Source organism: Lactuca saligna, chromosome 3, assembly GCF_052625555.1.
Source record: "Lactuca saligna cultivar CGN05327 chromosome 3, ASM5262555v1, whole genome shotgun sequence".
Classification (NCBI taxonomy): Eukaryota; Viridiplantae; Streptophyta; class Magnoliopsida; order Asterales; family Asteraceae; genus Lactuca; species Lactuca saligna.
In genome coordinates, this window is record NC_136419.1 from 176819032 (window position 1) to 176827967 (window position 8936).

Sequence of the window (8936 nt, forward strand, 5' to 3'; positions counted from 1 at the left end):
TTAAGCTGACGGGAGGAATAAGCAATAACCTTCCCTCGTTGCATAAGAACACAACCGAGCCCTTGATTCGATGCATCGTAATACACTACAAAATCTTCTATCCCTTCGGGGAGGGATAGTATTGGTGCGGTGCATAAGGATTGTTTAAGATTTTGGAACGCCTTCTCTTGTTTTGCTTCCCAGTCAAAGACCACGCCTTTCTGGGTTAATGTAGTAAGAGGTTTCGTGATGCTAGAGAAGTTCTTTATGAATCGGCGATAGTAGCTAGCTAGACCTAGAAATTGACGAATCTCAGTAGGTGTCATTGGTGCCGACCAGTTCTTAACGGCCTTAATTTTGGAGGGGTCCATGTGTATCCCTTTTTCGCTAACAACGTGGCCCAAAAATTCGACTCTTCGAATCCAAAATTCACATTTAGAGAACTTCGCATAGAGTTTCTCTGATTGTAGTGTTTCTAAGACCCTCCGTAGGTGTTGACTATGTTCTTCCTTACTTCAGGAGTAGATAAGTATATCATCGATGAGTACGATGACGAATTGATCCAAGTAAGGATGGCATACTCTATTCATTAGATCCATGAATACTACTGGTGCGTTGGTTAATCCGAATGGCATCACTACAAATTTGTAGTGTCCATAACGGGTTCGGAAGGCTATCTTGGGAACGTCTTCTTCTAGCACTCGTAATTGGTGATATCCGGATCATAGATCTATCTTTGAGAAGTAGCTCGCTCCTTGAAGTTGATCAAATAGGTCGTCAATGCGGGGTAGAGGGTAACGATTCTTGACAGTGAGTTTGTTCAGCTCTCAGTAGTCGATGCACATCCGGAACGATCCGTCTTTCTTCTTTACAAACAAGACCGGTGCTCCCCAAGGTGAGAAACTTGGTCTGATGAATCCTTTTTGGTGAAGTTCGTTAAGCTGACTGGAAAGTTCTTGCATCTCTGCTGGTGCCAGACGATAAGGCGATTTTGCTACAGGGGTAGCCCCTGGAATTAAGTCGATTCTGAACTCGACTTGGCGTTGTGGTGGTAATCCCGGTAGTTCTTCTGGGAAGATATCGGGGAAATCCCGTACCTCTGGGATGCTGTTTATATCCTTTACCTCCCGACTTGTATCGATGATGTGTGCAAGAAATGCCTGATAATCCTTCCGCAGACACTTTCGAGCTTGGATGCACGAAATGATGCGAAGGTTTGTACTTGATTTGTCGCCGTAGATCACTAATGTTCCATGGTTAGGGAGATTTAGACGAACGACTTTTTCAAAGCACGTGATGTCGGCGCGAAGAGGACTTAACCAATCCATGCCAACTATAACGTCGAAACTTTTTATTTGGACTGGCATAAGGTTGATTGGGAAAGAGTGACCGTCTAAAGTTAATGTACAACCCATGTATATGCAATTAGTGTTTTCTGTTTTCCCATTTGCCATTTCTACAGTGAATGATTCTTCTAACATGCTAGGTTTACGTTTAAGTAAGTGAATAAAGTTTTGGCTCGCAAAGCTTCTCTCTGCTCCGATATCGAATAGGATGCATGCATATGAATTATCGAGAAGAAACGTACCAGCAACTAATGTAGGATCAGCTACGACTTCCTCGTGACCAATAGCTAATACTCGTCCCACTCCGCCGGTATTTGCTGCCTTTGGGCAGTTTCTTTTGTAGTGGCCCACTTCGCCACAACCGTAACATGCTTGGCCTACACCAGCTCCGAGAACTTGAGTGATCGGTTTTGTGGGGGCCTTGCAGAAATGGACAGTGTGCCCCTTTTTGTTGCAGTTGGAGCACTGCATTTTCCGACACGGTCCGTGGTGGTGGTAATTGCACTTGGTGCACTCTAGGAGGTTGCCTACATAAGGCATTGTTGGGTAGAGACTTGTAGGAACGGTAGTAGGTACCGTCGCAGCGTTCACGGCAACCAGTTGTTGTTTCTTTGAAGATTCTTGGGAAGATCCACCCTTCCCCTTATTCCACCCTCTCTTGTTGTTGTTTTTATTGTTGTTTCCCTTGTGTGGTTCTGGTGCAGAATTTGTTGAGTTTTGATGATTACCGTGATCAATAAGCGATTGTGCCAGCTCCTTGGCACTTTCAAAAGTGTCAGGTTTTGAAGCTAACACGCTTGACTGAATTTGGGGCGATAGTCCCCAAATGTATCGCTCTATTTTCTTGCTCTCGGGAGCAATCATATATGGGCAAAGGATTGCCAGCTTGTAGAATCTATTGGTATAATTTGCTATGTCGGTACCAATCATTCCTAGAGTCCAGAGTTCGTGCTCGAGTTTTTGAATCTCTCCTCGTGGACAGTACTCCCTCATCAACATGATTTTCAAGCTCTCCCAGCTTATCGAGTTTGCCACTATCAGGGTAAGTACCTTAACGTGGCCATTCCACCAAGTTAAAGCCCTATCAGTAAACGTGTAAGTTGCAAACTTGACTTTGCTGTGCTCGGGGCAGGAGCAGATTTCAAATACTGATTTCGTTCTTTCAATCCACTGCCTTAAAACCATTACACCACCCGTTCCATTAAACATCCGAGGCTTGGCATTCGTAAAGTCTTTATAGGTGCACTCCCGGGGTTGTCCATGACTATCGCCATGGTTGGAAGGATGTATGCCAATTCCTGAACCAGTAGTAATAGGGGTATTGATCTGTGACATGGCAGCTGCCACAGCTGCAATGACTGATGCCTGGAACATGACAGCATCAAATTGAGGAGGTGGAGGTGGTGGTGGTATCGGTGTTTCATTGTTAGGGTTACGTCTGGGATTCCTGCATGGCGGCATCTTTATCTATACGTTTAAAAGATGACGATATGGATAAGGATAAATGAATAATGAATGTGTCTCATGAACTAAATTGCTATAGTTCAACAGCATATGATAGTATGAGTCTCACAGATAGAAGAGCGGAGGTTATTCGTAAATCCGAATATATGAACAAGCGTATGGTTTTTCCATAATATTTTAAAGATCGAACGCGATACTCAACGTAGTAGTAATAGCGTGCGAATTATATTAATATGATAGATGATATAACGATCACAAAAATTTGACCCTTAAAAGGGTCTCCGATTACAAGAATTTAAAGGAAGTAAAAACTTTTAGCTGATGTCCTATCTTATAACAAAATTTGAGGTTTTCGCAAGTACTACTTGCGACGTGTGTTGCGCTTGGAGCTCGATTCCGCATCCGATTGCTTCGACTCCATAAGATGCTTATCAAAGGCGGCTTGTTGTTCCCTCAACTCTACGAGGGTTGCATTCGTTTGTGCTTGGAATACTTCCGCGCGGAGGTGGATGTCATTCTGCAACATATCCAGGCGGCGGATATCGGTCGTGTGGACTTGTACTTCCACGTTGACCTCTCGGATTCGGTTTGCTTGAACCCCCGATTGGTAGGACTGGTTGGTCAGTTTACCTACCATCGCCGGAAGTGCTCGGTCGACTGAACCTTCGTTCCTGATGTCGTAGAAGTCTTGACACATACCGTAGGGAGAGCGTATCCCTTGTTGTTGGCTCCAGTAGACGAGGTGGCTTCCCTAGACGAGAGTCGGTCCTTGGAAGTTCCTCCTAATGGCTGGAGTGTTGATTATCTCTGGTTCCGAATCTGTACCAGAGTCGTCTCCTCCATCCAACTCGATAGGCTCATTGTCCTCTTCCGGATCCTCCTCAATCCATCCTCCGTTGCCTTGGTTTGGGTAGTAGGGGTCTCCATGCGGGTGAAATCCAGCCATTTGACTATACGAGAATAGGGTTATAAGATTTGAACAAAACTTGAGACATGTAATACTAATTAATCTGTTGTATGCACCAAATACTCCTATAGTATTTAAATTGTACGTTAGATACTAGTGTCTATTTTGTTAAGTTTTGACTTGTTGCTCACTACGATCTTCCTCGATATACGTTAGTCTAATTTCGGATAAACATAGTTGATCAGGCTATATTCGTCCCAAATTTGATTACATATCTCGAGAACTAATCGTAGTGTCCAACTTGTCTTAATACTTTTGTATAGTTTTTATCATAAAAATGTGTTGTTGTATGCATGTATTTTGGATTTTCATAACCTAAAATAATCTATTTATATGAAATAAGGATTTTAGGTATGAAAACTTTTGTCAGAGACTTTGAGTCCCTAAGCATTTATAGTTTGTATATCTTATGAGGTTCGATATACTTAGTTCACTATAAACATTGCTCTGATACCAATCTGTCACACCCCCAAACAGGAACGGCGGAAACGTTCGGGGGCGGATGACTTCATGTGGTAACGTAACAATTAAATACATAGTAAAGAAAGCAATACAACCATCATATATATAATTGAAAGTTTACATTGTTTAAAAGTGTACATGTTCAAAATCAATTACATTATGATGTCAAAATATGAAATTAAACTGGCGCCGCAGCGTCCCTTCTCCAAAATCCGTTTGTTACCTGTAATTACTGAATCCCTGGGACATACAAGTAGTTTTGAAAGAGTAGATCAGCATTTAAGCTGGTGAGTTTCATAAGTATTTAATGACAATGTTTGTATGAAATGAAATGTTTTTGTTCTTTGTTTGCATGTTCCTAGAAAATCCTATATTTTCTACTAGTATATATGTAGCCTTCTTTCAGGACAAATGCTTTTTTCTAGTAAATGTATCTACGTATAAAAATTCCAATATGTCTGAAAAACCCCGTAAATCATTGTGTTTTTAATACTCCATGTGAGTTTTATAACCATGTTATTGATAAGGAATGCCTATACACAACGTTCTTCAGGTGTTGGAATGTTCTGACGTTTGTCACCCCAAAAGGTGGACTGTAGCTAACAGTCAGGGAGCGGGTTGTCAAGCCCGTATAGATCTATACACAAACACCATGCTCCAACTCCAAGGGATTCTGGTATATAATACAGGACTTGAAATGTGTACTCGAACGTACGTGAAGTTAATGTCTCACAAAACTTAGTATAAAACAGATTTACGTGTGAAAACGTTCGTTCGTTATTGTATATGAAAGTAGCTTCTTGAAATAGTATTTCCATGTATGTAAAAGTTCGTAGTATTCTCGTGAAACTATACATATTATAGTTTCCTAAAAGTGTGTTTCGTGTATAATAAACCCTTAGTAAAAATGTTCACTTGTTATGAAAAGTGTAGTTTTTGCAGTACCAAAACCGACACACAGAAATGTAGTATAAGCAAGTATCTAATTTATATAAATACATAAATCATTTCTCATTTCAAAAGATAAAATGTTGTCGTGGTATAATTTGCATATGAAAGTTTCCTTATAATAGTTTTAAATCACGTGTGATTCCTTTGATAAAACGCGTATAGTGAAAGTTTATATAACACACGATAATAATCGAGTGTTTTACTTGTATCCCCCCCCCCCCCCTTAAAAGCATGTAAAAGTACTCATAAAACATTTAAAAGTGTGAATTATAGGGGTATAAACTCACTTGTAAGATCGGAGGTTGCGGGATGAAAACCGGACAAAATTTCGGCTTGTGAAAGTGGATTTCCTCGGGATTCTCGGGAATCTCGGGGGCACGAACGACCTTCGGGACTCGAGCAAAGTGATCGGGGCTTCGGGGTAGTGCGGGCACGGAAAACGAGGCAAGATCGTGAGAGAAATGAGAGAAATGGGGTGTTTTTCCCGGAACCCTCGCATCTCTATTTATAGGGGTTGAGAGGCCTCGTTACACGGGGCGTACTCGTGCGTCATGCGTGACCGAGTCCTCGACTACCTCGGCTTCGGATGGGACGGGTCAGGGTAGCTCGCATAGGGGCGACGTGGACGAACCGAGGCCAAGGCCTCGCGTACGCTGGGCGTACGGGGTTACGCGGGGCGTAACTCGGCCCTATCTGATGACTCCCCTTCGGATAATACCAAGAATTTTTAAATAAATTTATATATAAATTATTTAATAAATTTCAAAAATTCATATCTTCTTCATACGAACTCCGTTTTCGACGTTCTTTATATCCCCGCGAAGGTGAGACCATACTCTACAACTTTCGTTTAGATCCTGTCGGCAAATTCCGAAATTATTTTTATTATTTATTTTCAAAAAGGTCGCGGTAAGAAAATTTCTTTAGAAATTCATAACTTCTTTATCTGACGTCAGTTTTTGCCAGACTTTTTACCGCTGAAATACCATTATTGAGACCTTCGATTCTCCTTTAGGTCATTTCGGCCAAAAGTCGCTCGATCTCTGATTCGAGTTTTTAGCCGTCTGCCGTTAAGCCAAACTTGAAAAATTCCTAACTTTCTTATATGAAGTCGGATTTGAGCGTTCTTTTTACGTACGATCACAGTTTAATGACATCTATCATAAAAGGTAATTTAATTAGTGATTTTTGGATATTTTATTTTCGAAGTAAATTTTATTAGAACTAACGTGGTTACAATACTTGACTTTTTAGGTCGTGTACATGTAGTTGAAATATCGGGTTGTCACATTGTTATCCTCCATTCCTATGCTTAAATTTCATACTTACAAAGCTTCATTTCATGATCATGTTTCCTAAAAACATTCAAGTTCGAAAACTTCTTCAAGGAAGCAACCAAGGCCGAAAACACCTTCAAATCTCCTTCATCTCTTCATCAAAACCGACCCAAACCCCAAAGTGAGTTCATACCCCCTTGTTTTTGGTTTTCATATGTTTTGGGGGGAGAAAACAAGTACTATGTGATAGATCTAAGTATTGTGCATGTTATATTTGTGTTTATTGTGAGAATATGGTTAAATATTATGGATCTCGAAAACTATAGTAAAAATGGTTAAGTTTGTTAACTAAAATACTCAAAACAACACTCTTTAAGAGTGAAAATGTTAAACATGCATGCTTGTTGAATAAAACTACAATAAACCATGTTTAAGGACTATATTTGTTAAACAAAAAAAAATGTTAGGACTTTTTATGACATACACGGTTTTCACGAGGACAAAAAGAGTCATTATATTCCAAAAATGAACTTTTATGTTATTTTGATATTAAAGGGACCATAAATGAAAATTTTCACATAATGGGCCTTTTAATGGGCTTTACGGCTTTCTTGGGCCCAAGGTGAAAAATATTGAATTTGGTGGGCCAAAAATGTCATTATATGTAAACTTGAGTCTAAAGTGAAAAACTCACAGTTTAAGGGTTAAAATGACACTTATTTCCAAATTGGGCCAAAAATATAAAATTTATGGAATTTGGGCTGAAAATGTAAATTTTATAAAATAAGTGCTGAAAATGTAATTTTTACAAGATAAGCGCTGGAAATGTCATTTACTATGGAATAAGGGACGAAAATGTCAATGAATGTATTTTTGGACCGAATTTGTTAATTATTTTATAATTGGGCCGAAAATACATAGTTTCATAATTTAGTGGGCTAAAATGTTATTTTTTTTTTATCAAAAAGGACCAAAAATGTCAGTTTAGGTGAAATAAGTCCTTAAATGTTTTATTTAAGTCATAAGGGACCTAAGGAGTCAATTTTGTTGAAAATAAGCCCAAATTGTAAAGTTACAACTTAATGGGCTAAAAATTTCCATTATAACAAAAATTAAGCATTTTACATCTTTTTGATAAACATTTAACTCAAATAAAAATGACGTAACGAACATAAACGAATTACAATGATTACATGTTTATTGGGCCTAATAACCACTATACATGCTTATCGGGCCTTCGTGGTCCAATTGCATGTTTATTGGGCCCAATTCATTCTTTACATGTATATTAGGCCTTAGTGACCTAATTACATGCTTAATGGGCCGAAATCACCTTTTACATGTTTATTGGGCCTTGGTAGCCCATTTGCATGTTGATTGGGCCTGGACTATTCATTATATGCTTAATGGGCCTTAAAGTGTCCTTTTGCATACTTAACAAGCCTAGAAATAACTTACATGCCTAATGGACCATAGTTGTCCCTTTTCCATGTTGGTTGGGCTTTGTCTATTCCTATAAATTCTTAATTGGTATGTGTAAGAATCTAAATTCATATACATCTTATATCGTGAAATGCGAATAATTATACATTAACAATTAATATCTAGTGAGACATGTCAGTTGACATCACTGAGTGTATGATCGTAGCCTATAGTTATAACCAGAGTCTCCTGGAAGGAGAGTGAGAGTTTGTGTATAGATCTATACAGGGGTGACTCCCCTACACCTGAGCTATTCGCCAAAGTTAGACTGGGCCAGTCTAGGGTAACAAACCTTAACTTTAACAAACCGACATTTAGAAAATGCCAAGACATGAGAATTTGTCCCTATCAAGCATGGTTATAACGACTCACATAGAGATCATTATCATCATAACATTACGGAAATGAGAACATTAATCATGTCAATACAAATCATACATACATCAATACATGGTCTTAGGGTTTAAGACCACAACACATTTATAATCAGAAATTATCGAATTTTCTGGGGAAATACTATTATTCAATTACCTTCTATTTACAACAGAAAGATTACAAAGAATTTTTGGATTGCATATCTATACATATTTTACAATGAAATTCACCCATGCATTTATACTTGACTATTACATCATTTTTCAGACTTTTTATAAAAAATATCGTATTTTCTGAGTTTTACAAATAATACAAAGACTTAATTTCATTCAAACATGTTTATGAACTCACCAACATTGTATATGTTGACCGTTTTCAAAATAACTTATATTCTCAGATAACCGTTAAGCAGGGAAATCTTCAAGTGTAGGAATTTATTTTGGTGTAATGTCAATCATATTACAATTAATGTTTTGGAATATGTAACCTAAGACAATGTATTTGATGTGAACAATACTGGTTGTATGATGTAATGTTTGGTGATGATTGTGTTATGTTTCATGTATATTCATTGTGATGATATTTCAATTTTTAGTCACACGAACCCTCGGATGTTTCCATTGTCTGGTTCAT